The 11,895-nt window shown below is 52.2% G+C and overlaps 1 protein-coding gene across 2 annotated transcripts in view; it reads right to left on the minus strand.

The window, feature by feature from the left end:
- LINGO1 (leucine rich repeat and Ig domain containing 1) overlaps positions 1–9,985 on the minus strand; it is a 156,017-nt gene extending 146,032 nt beyond the window's left edge. For both annotated transcript variants that reach the window (XM_072934179.1, XM_072934178.1), the window contains exon 1: positions 9,748–9,985. The gene's annotated coding sequence lies outside the window, so the exon portion shown is untranslated. The remainder of the gene's footprint in view (positions 1–9,747) is intronic.
- Positions 9,986–11,895: the final 1,910 nt, after the last annotated feature.

Genomic DNA, 11,895 nt, shown 5'->3' on the forward strand with positions numbered 1-11,895 from the left:
TGAGAAGTGGAAACCACCAGCATCATCCCATAAGAGAGGGATGCACAAGTACCACTCAACATGCTAATGTGACAACTACAGCAGGTTTCAGACCATGAATCGTCCCCACCCAAACCCTCAGCTCTTCATATAGGCATCTCCAAATATGCAAGGCTAGGAGGACACGGTATGTACAAGACTCAGAGACTTGTACATACCATGTATGGATGTGTACATGTGGAAACAAAGCTGTGGGAGCGAAGCTGAATGCCTCCCTAACACACCAAGCCAAATCCCTTGGAAGTAGGAAACTGGCTGTGGTGGCCAGCCACGTTTCTCTCCACACCTGGCATAAGCAGGGTCCCTACAGAGCCCCCTCCTCTCCTGTGGTGTCTTTGAAGTGCTGCGGGCTCTGCTGCAACAGGGTTTTTCAGACATTAAACTGATGCTCAGAACACAAACAGACATAGAGAAAGCTTTCATTACAAGGCTGGTTCATGTCCAAGAGCAGCCCAGGGGCCACCTAAGATAGGCAGAGGTGCTTTAACAGCCTCTCGCCAGAGGCCAGTGTGAGCTATGGCTCCCTGTGGACTCCCAGTCCGTGCCAGCACTGCACTCACTTTGCAGGAGCAGGGCAGGAGAAATGAGCAGGTTTTATGGCACATTGGCTCTCCTCCAGGGACCGAAAGCTGTGATGCTGACAAAGCCACTGCATCCTCTCCTGCTGTGAGGGTGCACAGACAAGACATTTCTGGGTGCACCTGGAGATGCTGCTGGCCTCAGTAGGGACATCTCAGGGGTGATGACCAGCATGATCCCTACCTGCTGTGGGTGGTGGTCCTGGGGGACCCCTCCAAGCACCTTAGGGGGTCTGAGCACAGGGCAGGGAACACTGCAGCCATAGTGTGCATGGAGCATGTTCAGGTTCACCTAACTCCATCTGCAGTGTGGGCAGCTGACACAATGGCCTGGTTCCCTGGGACAGGTTGGTGCAGAACCAAAGACAACAGCTGCCCCATGCCAGAGTAACACTAAAACCCCCCAAGCAGAGCACAGACCCTTGGAAAACCTGGTGTGCCTCAACCTCCTTTAAGTCAGGACCCCAAACCCTCCAGAAGGTCCAGCAACCCTTCAAGACTTCCACCATCTCCAGCCTGCCTTGAGTTTATCAGCACCAGTGAGTGGACAGGCTCCCTGCAGCGAGATCCACTGAGCACAAGTTATCACAACAGATCACAGAGACCTGGGGCTCCTACTCATTTATATTCCCCTCCAGCCACAGCCTTCAACATGGCTGAGGAAGGCAAGGCAAGACAAGGCCTACAGAGAATGCCTAAAGATTATTTCTCTAGGATTCCAATTTATTTTCCATCATTAATGTCTTTGAAAGCCCAACACGTCCTGTGGACAGAAAGAGCATGTTAAATGTGTGCATGGTGGAGCTGCAAAACCGCGCTGAACACGTGCCTGGCACAGGTACCCATCTCACCAGGGAGATCGGCGTGGCCAAGGGAAGGGCTTTGCTGCCAGAGCATCGCCCTTGCTCAGCAGAAGCTCTGGTAGAAACCACATTTTTCCCCCAGAGAAGTCCCCACCATGCACCACTCAAGCCCAGAAAAGCAAGAGCTTCATTTGGGAAAGCGGAGGCACCACCAGCCCCCAGTGCTGAGCACTGCACAGTGGCACAGAGAAGGCAGGGCTGGGGGACAGTGACTTGCATGAAGGATGAGAGGAGCTGGAGTCTTCTGTAATGGAGAGAAAATTGCTTTCGCCAACTATCTGCAGTTTGAAAGCAATTACATTTGGGGGGAAGCCGAGAGCCTGTCTGAGCGCCATGCGCGTGGCGGGCATGTTTTGAAATACAAGAACCAAGTCAGGAAAAAATAGAAAAAGAAAATGCCATTAAAAAAAATATTTGATGCAGTAGGCACTGAGAGGATAAAGTATTTATAACTCAGGGAGGGGACAGATACTGGAAGCAGCCAGACATGCCAGCAATGGGACAGTTGAGAGAGGAGGTGGGGCAGCTTGTTCCTATCAGTGGTCCCCTTCCCCTGAGAATGGGAAATCTTCCTTGGGAAGGATTTCCTCTGAAAACACAGCAGCTGAGTGCAGCCTGGTCCAGCAGAAATAAATAAAATTTGTTCTAATTAAAACACTGCTCACCCTCCACTTCATCTACCCATGCAGTAGGGACAGTAACAAAAGTCACTGCAGTGACTTCAGGGTCAGGTCTCCATGGGCTGGGAACATGCTGCCCTCAGCCAAAACACGGAGCTGCCTTAATACTTCCCCTCACAGACCTGCAGGCTGACCCAAAACCCCGTAAGCACCCAGCAGCAACCAGTAAAGCCTTTTCAGAACCAGATTCAGCCTGGGAGGCAATAGCTTGAATTGGCCACAGATAAGAAGCTCCTTCAAGCTGTACTAAATACTGCTGATCTTCCCTGCAAGCCATCACCTTTCACCACCATCCTTCTCCTCTAATGGGCTGGAATTAGGAAGGATCCCAGGCCATAAACACATCTCCTCTAATGACCAAGGTGGCAGGGCCCAAGCTGCCCTGATCCCCAGAGCTGCTGCACTGACTGCTGCCGGCTCTGCTCAGACATCCAATTTATCAGGAGGATGTCCCTTTTGCTTTCCGGCCACGCGCCTTCCCCTTGTCTTTATCTGCTCTGGGGACAAGTGTGGGAAGCGGAGAAGTGGCATCCAGGGCTGCTGGTGACAGAGTCCCTTTTCAAAGGATGTTGTTCAGCTGTTATTACCAACTCTCGCCAAGTGGAATTGAGACATGAAGTAGATTTGTGCCCAAGATAATGGCGTTTATTAGACAAGCTATTGAGGAGAAAACAAAAGCTAACAGTGGAGAGCCACTAAGAGCAATGCCTAAAGAGAATCCATCACGAATACAAAGAGAAGAAGCGCTAATAGTTAGTGCTTCCCATCAATGATTTGAAACCACAAGCAGTCCCTTAACGACTCCAGGACAGTGAAGGTTAGTGGCACCCAGCAAGAGGTGACAAACAGCACCAAGGCATCCAAACAAAGCAGCATCCAACCCCTTCTGCTCTGGTCAGATGTGGCTGAGCATCTCTGCCCCAGGGTGGCAGCCCTTGTCCGACCCTTCTCCTCAGGTGTATCAGCATCACATAACACCTATAGGACACAACACCTATGCTATATGCTCCTAACGCACACAAGGGTGCTCCAGAGCAAGGATCCCAGGAGGACTGCCCCCCACATCCTGACCTCAGCAGGATGGAAGGAAGGGGGATTCCATCTCTGCAGCAACCAGGCCCCTTTCGGTAAAGCCCCCTGGGAAATGCCTTGAAAATCATTGGTCCATTTAGATTTTCCTGTTAGAGACCATCCCCTTCTTTCCTCACCAAAGGAGACACGCTCCTGCAAAACCTTCCAATAAAAAAATGAATTTTTAATGGGAATGAAAGTCTTCCATACAATCTTCACTGGCATGTTGGTTCACTGCCAGCCAGCCCAAGGCCTGGGTGAGATTAGCTGGAACCTGGCACAATGCTCACACTCTGAGGCACAGCTGAGATCTTTGGGAAAATGCAACAGAGATCATGGCTGCTAAACAACAGCTTGTCTGGGTCCTTGACAGATGTCTGCTTTATAATTTCCAGCCCAGACAAACAATATAGGAAGCCCCCAAATCTGCAGCTTTGAGATCACCAATTGAGGCTAGCCCAAAGAGATCACCAATTTCACACTCTTCATCCTGACCCTCCTCTCCTCTGCTCAAGGGCCCAGCTGGGGCAGCAGCAGAGGGTGATGTGGAGGAGGGTGAGCCACGCAAGAGCATGAGGGCATCCACACAGCCCAGAAGCTCCTGAGAAATTTATTGCTTATGACACGCTGTCAAAACAAGGCGCGTCTCATTAGTCAGAACCGAAGCAAATGAGAGGGCTCCTTAGCCAATTAAAAATTAAATAAATATGGAAAGGAAGCTCCATGGGGCTCACCACCTCCCATTCGGCCTTGCTGGCAAGTGGGAAACCCAAGGCAAGATGTAACTCAAGTCTGAGTCACAGCTTCGTCCCTTCCCAAGACGGTGAATTCCCCACTCCCAGTGAGCAGCTGGGAGCAGCCAGTGATCACAGTGATCCAGCCTGGCTGGATCTGGAACAGCCAGATGGAAAACAACAAGCTTGAGGAGCCATACCTGACACTCAGGGAGTTGGAAAAGGAAAGACTTTACTGCACAGTCCCTGGAGCGTTTTGTTTCCCAGCTCTTGAAACAGAGCTCATTGACTCCTCTTAGTGCTAAAAATTTCTATTTTTAACAGCTTTTCTTTTTAAAATGACGTGGTTTTCCTTTGAGGGTTAAGCTGGGAAGGCACATGACTTTTTTTTTGTTGGTTTTTCTTTTTTTTTTTTCTCCAAGATTTATCATCCATTGGAGCAGAGGGCATTACAACTCTTCTCCACCTTGACAGCAACACCAACCCTCTGGAGTTTTACACTGCCCTCCTCCTTGCAGCATCGAGGAGTGGGACAGCCCATCCCAGACCCCCAGACACAGGTGAAGGGACCATTTTGAGCAGGCACTACAGGGCACAGTTCGGTTTCCCCATCATGAGCCAGCATGAAATTTTACAAGAGCACAGAGGGGCCTGTTAGCAGCAAACTTCCCAGCTCACCACATTCCAAATGGGTGCTGGAGGAACCTGAGAGCTGCAGACAGACACATGGGTGTTGGATGGATTGGTGGGGGCACCTAGGCAGGAAACAGGTCTCACCTGCCAGGGGAGGCACCCTGAGAAGAGCTCTCTCTCCTCCACCCATACAGGGAGGGGTAGACTCCAGGCCCAAAGGATGCCATGCCCAGGAGAGACCCCAGCCCAGGGCAGACAGGGACACCCCCTCTTCCCACAGCACTCCCAAAATGCACACCTTAAAAAACAGCACAGACCTGAGACATGAGCCCAGCCCAGCAGCATTTCCCAAATCAAACAATAAACAAGGAGCCGTTTGTTGCAGGTTTCCCTTACGCTGCAGGTCCAGATTAATCCCCACAGTAAACACAAAGGAAGAAAACCACCCTAAGGGGGATGCTGTCTGTTTAAAGGCACGAATGGATGGTAAAAGTAGACAAAGAAGCCGAGCAGAGGCATAGCAAATTTGGGAGCAGGAGGGGAGAGGGGAGAAGCCCATGGGCTCTGGTGTGGGAAGGAAGAGCAATGGGAATTCTGCCAGCCATGCCCAGCAGCCCCTAACCCCTGGAGCCATCCTACAGTCCTTGCAGGATCTGTCACCCTGGCAGGAGGGGGCATCCCCTCACCACCCCTAAAACCTCCCAGCCCAAACAAGCTCTTCCCTCATAGCAGTCTCCAAGGTCAGGCAAGTTGCTTAGGGCACTCAGGACACAGGCTCTGGGGGAATGGTCAGGCAGCAAAACAACACTTCCTCTTAAGGAAAAGGGCCATGACCCTGGAACGAACCCCCTGTGACCAGGGACTAATGCTGCACAAGGCTGGTTTAACAAGAAATGGATATTTGAAGCTTAACAGCTCCTGCCAGCAGATTCCCCCCTCTCTTCCCACTGATGCTGCTTCCCATACGGCACACCCAGCTAATTAATTACAGAGCACAATCCAATCAGTCAGGCCATCCCATTGCAGTTAAAGGCATTTAAGAGATAATGCCATGAAACTCCAGATGGACTGGCCTGACCCCAGACTCTGACACCACCGGGGTGCTCCCGGGATGCTGTCGCTCCAGCTGATGTCCCAGGTTCAAACATGCTAGGAAAAAACCTTCAGCCTTGCAGGGCTCCCTGTGGGCTGGGTCTGTGAGTCCCTACTGACTTTACCAAGAGATGCACTGTCCTGCTCCACTGGCACTTTGCCCCAGGGCGACCTGGGCTTGCTGCTGCCTGTGGAGCACACACCAGCCTGGCTCAACACAAGCACCAGTGAGAGAGATGCCACCTGCCCTACTTCTGGCTCTGAGTTTACTTTCAGCATGGCAGAAGGACAGATCTGAAGGCCAGATGCCAGCCCATCTTCTCCCCACTGCTGCTACACACACCCCACAGAGTCAGCTTCAGCAGTGGCTGTCTCGGGGTATGGTGCACCACTGATGGCGATGTGCCAGGACAGCCTGATCCCTGCACACCTCACCATACACCATCCACCTCCCCAGCACACCAATACAGAGAGAGGACGGCCTCTGTTCACCAGCAGCAGGGACTGGCCTCACTGGAGAGAGGCTTTGGTGGCAATTGGATGTGGGAGAGTGGCTAAAGTGATGGGATGCTGTACTACCAGCCTTTACTGTTCTTACCGTTGGCACTGATGTGCTCATCTGCAGATAGGATGTTCTCAGCTTTGCAGGGATGGCCTAAATCTCCTCCCTGGGCTAAAAGTGTGGGTGTTCTCCCTTCTCAGCACTTCATTTCTTGGTTGAAGTTATCAGACCCCTTTGACAAAGGTGCATTAGTTTGCAAAGCTTGCATTAGCTCAGCCCATTTGGTCCTGAATGAGCCACTGTCCCTTTCAGAGCCCCAGCAAGAGGTTCATTCAGTGGGTGTCCTCTGTAACCATAAGCAGCCTTTGTTTCTTCATCACACCCATCCTGAAGCCCAACCCCATCCATGTATGGCTGGGATCCCTGCTGATTGCAAAGCTGCTCACTGTAAAGGTATTAAAGGGAAAACCCATGGTGCCAGATCCTGAGCATACTCCCAAGAACTCAGTGTGGTTATGCTGCTCTGTGCTAGCTGTGTCCCAGCCCTGATGTCTGATGATTAAAGTGGCTGATTCTGTGATTTACTGATCCTACCCATGGTTAGTTTTGCCTACCCAGAGTGAGGATAAGCTCTTGGATTTGCAAACATTTTGGGGATTGTGGTTTTAATTTTTTTTCCCCTTATTGTGTGTGCAAGCATCAAAAGCTCTTATGCCTTGATCCAAAGCCCAAGTCAAGGCGGGAGATATATATCAAGTCTAAATATGTTCCTGTCACAGGTGGCACCAAAAGATTGTTGGAGTAGAAATGAGGGTTCTGCCCATCTCCCAGATGCTTGACCTCCAAGGAGAAGTGAGGAGGAGCCTCTGCTCCTCAGTCTCACCTGGAAAATGCCTTTGTCAGAGACTTAGGCACAGTTAACTATGACAAAGGACAGAAAGCCTCCTCTCAGAGCTGCCCTCCCTCAAGCCACCGCTAGCCAGATGCCCAGCACTCCTGCATGAGGGCCAGCCCCACACAGCTCACAGCACCAGGACTATCCATAAGGTTTTCACCCAGGCAACAGCCAACAAGTTTCACTAATGCAGATTTGCAAAGGCGGGATGTGACTCTGGCAGGACGGGAGCATGACTACAAGCAAATGGCAACATTCACCAAGCACAAGCATGAAGGGAATGATGCCAAAATGACATTTAATAACTGGGTCATCCTGAAAACATCATCTCAGCACAACTACAAACTCACCATATTTACTGAATGTCCTCTCACAGTGTCTGAAAAAGACACCAGCAATTAGCAAGGAGGATTAGAACATGGTTGCTGTAGATGAGACAGGACCAACCCCAGACCTCTAATGCCAACTGCTGTTTTGTGCTTGTAGAAACTGCATGAGGGCTGGCTTGTTGCACCCAGCACTGAAATGAAGCACAACTAAGTCATTATGTTGGACCCTAAAACAAGGAACCTAACTGCAACAGCACAACACCATGACTTCACCAGAAAATCAGGATACCACGTCCCCTCCAAGGAGCCAGAAGAGATGGAGGCATGGTTTCTTTACAACATGTGTCCCATGGTCCCCAGGGAATGAGCACAGAGAAAAGCTCAGCATATCTAGATAAAAAATAAAATAAAATAAAATAAAATAAAATAAAATAAAATAAAATAAAATAAAATAAAATAAAATAAAATAAAATAAAATAAAATAAAATAAAATAAAATAAAATAAAATAAGATAAAATAAACCAAAACATTCTTCTTCCTCGTGCTGGAGTGTCCCACACCAGACTGATTACAGGGTCTGGACATAGGTCTCATTTTGTGGTAGCCATGTGGACAATGTGGAATGCCACAGCAGGAGGAGGTTATGCTTTCTGATCCAAATCTGGCTCCAGGGGCCAACAATCATGGCATGCATTGGACGGGAGATGAGGAGATGAGGAGACAGATGCTCCGTGCACCCAGCACGGCAGCCCAGGCAGGGTGGGGACAGCTCCCTGGGAGTGAAATGCCCATGCCAGAGCTGCTTGGTGAGGGAAGGGGCTTTTCTCCATGGATTCAAATGGAAACTCTTCAAAGCTTGAGAGCTCCTGTAACCATTTCAGGGATTTTGGCATGAGGAGGGAGGAAGGAAAAGCTGTTCCATAAAACCCTGAGGCCATCGCACCTCACTAGCCCAGGAGACAGCCCCAGAGTGCCCTGATTCTGGAGTATTCTCATTCTCAGCTCTTACATGCCCCATAAAACAGGGCACATCTCCCAGTGGCCCTGCAAGGACTCTCATGGGAACTGACTGAAAAGCTGAGGAACCAAGTGAGACTGAAAACATCAGCACCTCGCAGGTCGCAGGACGGCATGGACTTGAGGTTGTGCTACCAGCCTGGAGCATCCTCTCTGCTCCAAGCCCACAAAACAATGCACCAGAGAAAGTTCTTAGCCATCAGCATCCATCTTCCCTTCCCACAGCTGCAGCCGTAGGATCACTGCTGGAGCCTGCACCGTCCCATTTTCTGTACCCTGGTATGAACCCTTCCAATTAAACCACTGAACTGTTCCCAGCTCAGCCTCCCATGCATGAAAACGTCCTGTTATTTTGCACCTGCCAAGAGCTGTGTCCCAGCAGATCTATCTTGAACTGACACTTGAGGATAATTAAACCTCTCTCTCCTCCACTGGCAGCGCAGCAGATAAAAGGAGAGCCCTGGGGCCCTCGAGTCGCTGTTGTGGTGGGTTGCCCCAGTACAAGTCGAGGAACATGAGATGAGGCTCAGTTTCTCCATAGAGGCATGGGCAAGGGAGCAGGGGGCCAGCTTGGCAATTTGCCCTAATTTAGCAGAGGAGCAAGATGCCAGGAGCACGCAGGCAGCTCCCCTAGCCGGGCAGATCCTCTGATGAACAGAGAGCTGGAAACAAAGTGCCTGGCTGGGATCAGATCGAACCCCGATGTTGCTAAACCTGGGGTATCATCCATCATGGAGCAAGCAGTCCCTGGGGACCCAGCTGAATGTTCCAGGCACCCTTGTCATCTCCTCTAGCTTTAGTCCGAGCAAGGACCAGCTCCCATTGCCCCCACCAGCACCACTGGGGGCCAGGTGCCCCACAGCATCAGCCCAAAGTTGGCTGGTGTCGGGGAGCAGGCGGCACGATGGGAACCTGTCACCTCACACCACACTCTGCCTATCTCCCGCGCCAGCTGCCTGAGGTTGCTGGATGCATCCAACCTCAAAGCCGAGCTTCGATCGGGGTGGTTTTGAGGTTGGCACTGAGCATCTGCCGTCGCTCCGAGCTGGGCCTCCAGCCCCTCGGGGCACTGGGGGGGCCCAAAGGACAGCGACCCTGTCTCTGCCTGCCCTGCAGAGCCCTTCACTCCGCGGGGGGACCCTTCCCTCATCTCAGCCCCGCTGCGAGGGGATCGAGTCCCGCTTGCCGAGTGATGCGCTGCGGAGCCGCAGGTCCCCAGGGACTATGGGTGTCCCCCCCGCTTTCGGGGGGATGGATGTTCTCCCCCCACACAAAACCCCATTCCCGTGCCCGCGGTCCCTCCGCCGCCGTTACCTGCGCGGGCTGGGGCGGCGGCCGGGCGGGACGCGCCGCGCTGCAGCTGGGCTCGGCTCCGCGGGGCTCGGCGCATCCTCCGCCGCTCGGGAGGGCTCGGCCGGGCTCCCTCGCCCCGCTCCCCGCCGCTCTCCGCCTTCCTCCGCCTTCCTCTGCCTCTCACCCGCATACCCCGGGGCTGGCGGCTGCTGCCGGGCTCCGCTCGCCGCCGCGGCGCCGCCACCTCCCGCAGCAGCCGCCGCCGAACCGAGGCGCCGCGCCCCCCGCCCGCCCCCGCCTCCTCCCGCTCCCGGCCCCGGCATCGCTTTAAAGGGAGAGCGCCTGCATAGAGGGAGCGCGGTTTGACATCCCCTCCAAAATGCACCGCACCCCCCGCAGCTCTCCATCACTGTGCCATGAGGATGAGTCCCAACAGCTGGACCCAGTGATGGCCCTCGTCCAACCTGCAGAGCCCGTTCTTGTGAGCACGTTCGTCCCCTCATCCAGAAAATTCTTATCTCACTGCCTGAGTTTGCCTTACCCCTTCCCAGGGCTGCAGGGAGTGGAGCCGCCAAGGGCTCGGTACACCAGACCCTGTACAGGAGAAAGCTGTGAACCCCTTTCTCAAAGCTGGCACCCTGACACACCTCTGCTTCAGATATCATCAGATGTTTTCATTTTCTCCTGCCAATATTAACCTCATCCTTATTCAGGCGGGAGCCGACGCTTGCAGGTCTGTGGGTTTTAATCAAAACTGGAATTCTCTTCTCAGTCACTTATCTCTATTTGTCTTGCCGGAATGAAGCGAGGTGTTTTAGAGCATTCCGGGCTGTGAGTGCATCCCGGCCCCAACAACCTACAGCTGCCACAGTGAGGGCAGGACCGGGGCAGGAGCAGGCAGACGTGCTGGCAGCTGGCTCAGGTGTCTAGAGCTGGGATCGGGGCGCTGGATTTGGGCTCTGCAGCATCCCGCAGCCCTGATGCTCGCTGCTTTCCCGCTTGGTGTTTTTCATTAGCGAGCACCATCTGTACCAGAGCCGGCAATTGTTATGACCTTTAAGGCTCCATCCAGTGGCCACTTCCTTCAGATGCTTTTGTGTCTTACTACGATCCCAGGCATGCTGCCAAACTCTAAACGCACAATGAAGGCAGGGAACATCTTTCCTCCAGTTTCAGAAAGGAGAAACATCACAAAAAAAAAAAAAACAAACCCTTCCCAGATGCCAGGATTGGGTCTAGAATTATTCCTGTTCCATTAATACTAGAGATGAGCGAGATAGGAAGGCACACCTGGTAGGAGGATTGTAAAATAATTAATGCATAATGTTAATAATGATCTTCTTATTCCAGCTCTGCTTATTACCACAAGCTTTGCTCGAGTCCACCATGATGTGCTGCATAAAGCAGATATCTCCTGAATCTGATTTCCTGTTTGGAGATGATCTCTAGCTGAGAAATTACCTGCTCTCAAAACTGATTAGAGTCCTCATCAGCAGATTCTTCACCCATCCTTAGGCAGGCCCTAGAATATACAGGGAATTGAGAATAATTTCATGCAGGAGGTAAAATCTGGAGTTGGTGGCTCAGGTGTATGCCATTCCCAGTGAAAATCCAGACCAAGCAGTGATGGCAGTAGATTCCCAGCCCTAATCCAAGTGCTCTGAGCTGCCCTGCTCTGATCAGTGAAGGCTTTGCTCCTGTGGCATCTTCCAAGCTGGTAGACACTGCTTGCTGCCTCTGGTTCATTACCCCTTCCACCCGGGGCACTTTGGGGGGTTGTCCCAAGTGCCAGGTGCCTGCCAGCCCCTGAAGAGAAGCAGACTGGTGTCAGCAGGCCCTGCCTGCAGGACCTGTGCTCCCTGCCTTGGGAAACTGGGACCTCTGAAGTTGCTGGCTGTGCACCATGCACCCAGCCACCCTGGAAGGAGCCGGGCATAGCAGGTCCCTGCTGGCTTCCTGCTCCAGATCCCTGCAGTTGCAGGCAGCTGGCTTTCTGCTCCCTTCACATGGTGGTCCAGCTCCATTTGGAAAATCAATGAGGTATTTTTCCTCCTCTGCTTCCCATGGTTAAAAATTGTCTCCTAATTTCCAGACTACATTAGCCAGTTTAAGCCTATTTGTTCTTGTGCCACAACAGTCTTTTAGCTTAAATGGCTCCTTTCTGTACGT

The sequence above is a fragment of the Taeniopygia guttata genome, chromosome 10 (genome assembly GCF_048771995.1).
Source record: "Taeniopygia guttata chromosome 10, bTaeGut7.mat, whole genome shotgun sequence".
In the NCBI taxonomy this organism is placed as follows: Eukaryota; Metazoa; Chordata; class Aves; order Passeriformes; family Estrildidae; genus Taeniopygia; species Taeniopygia guttata.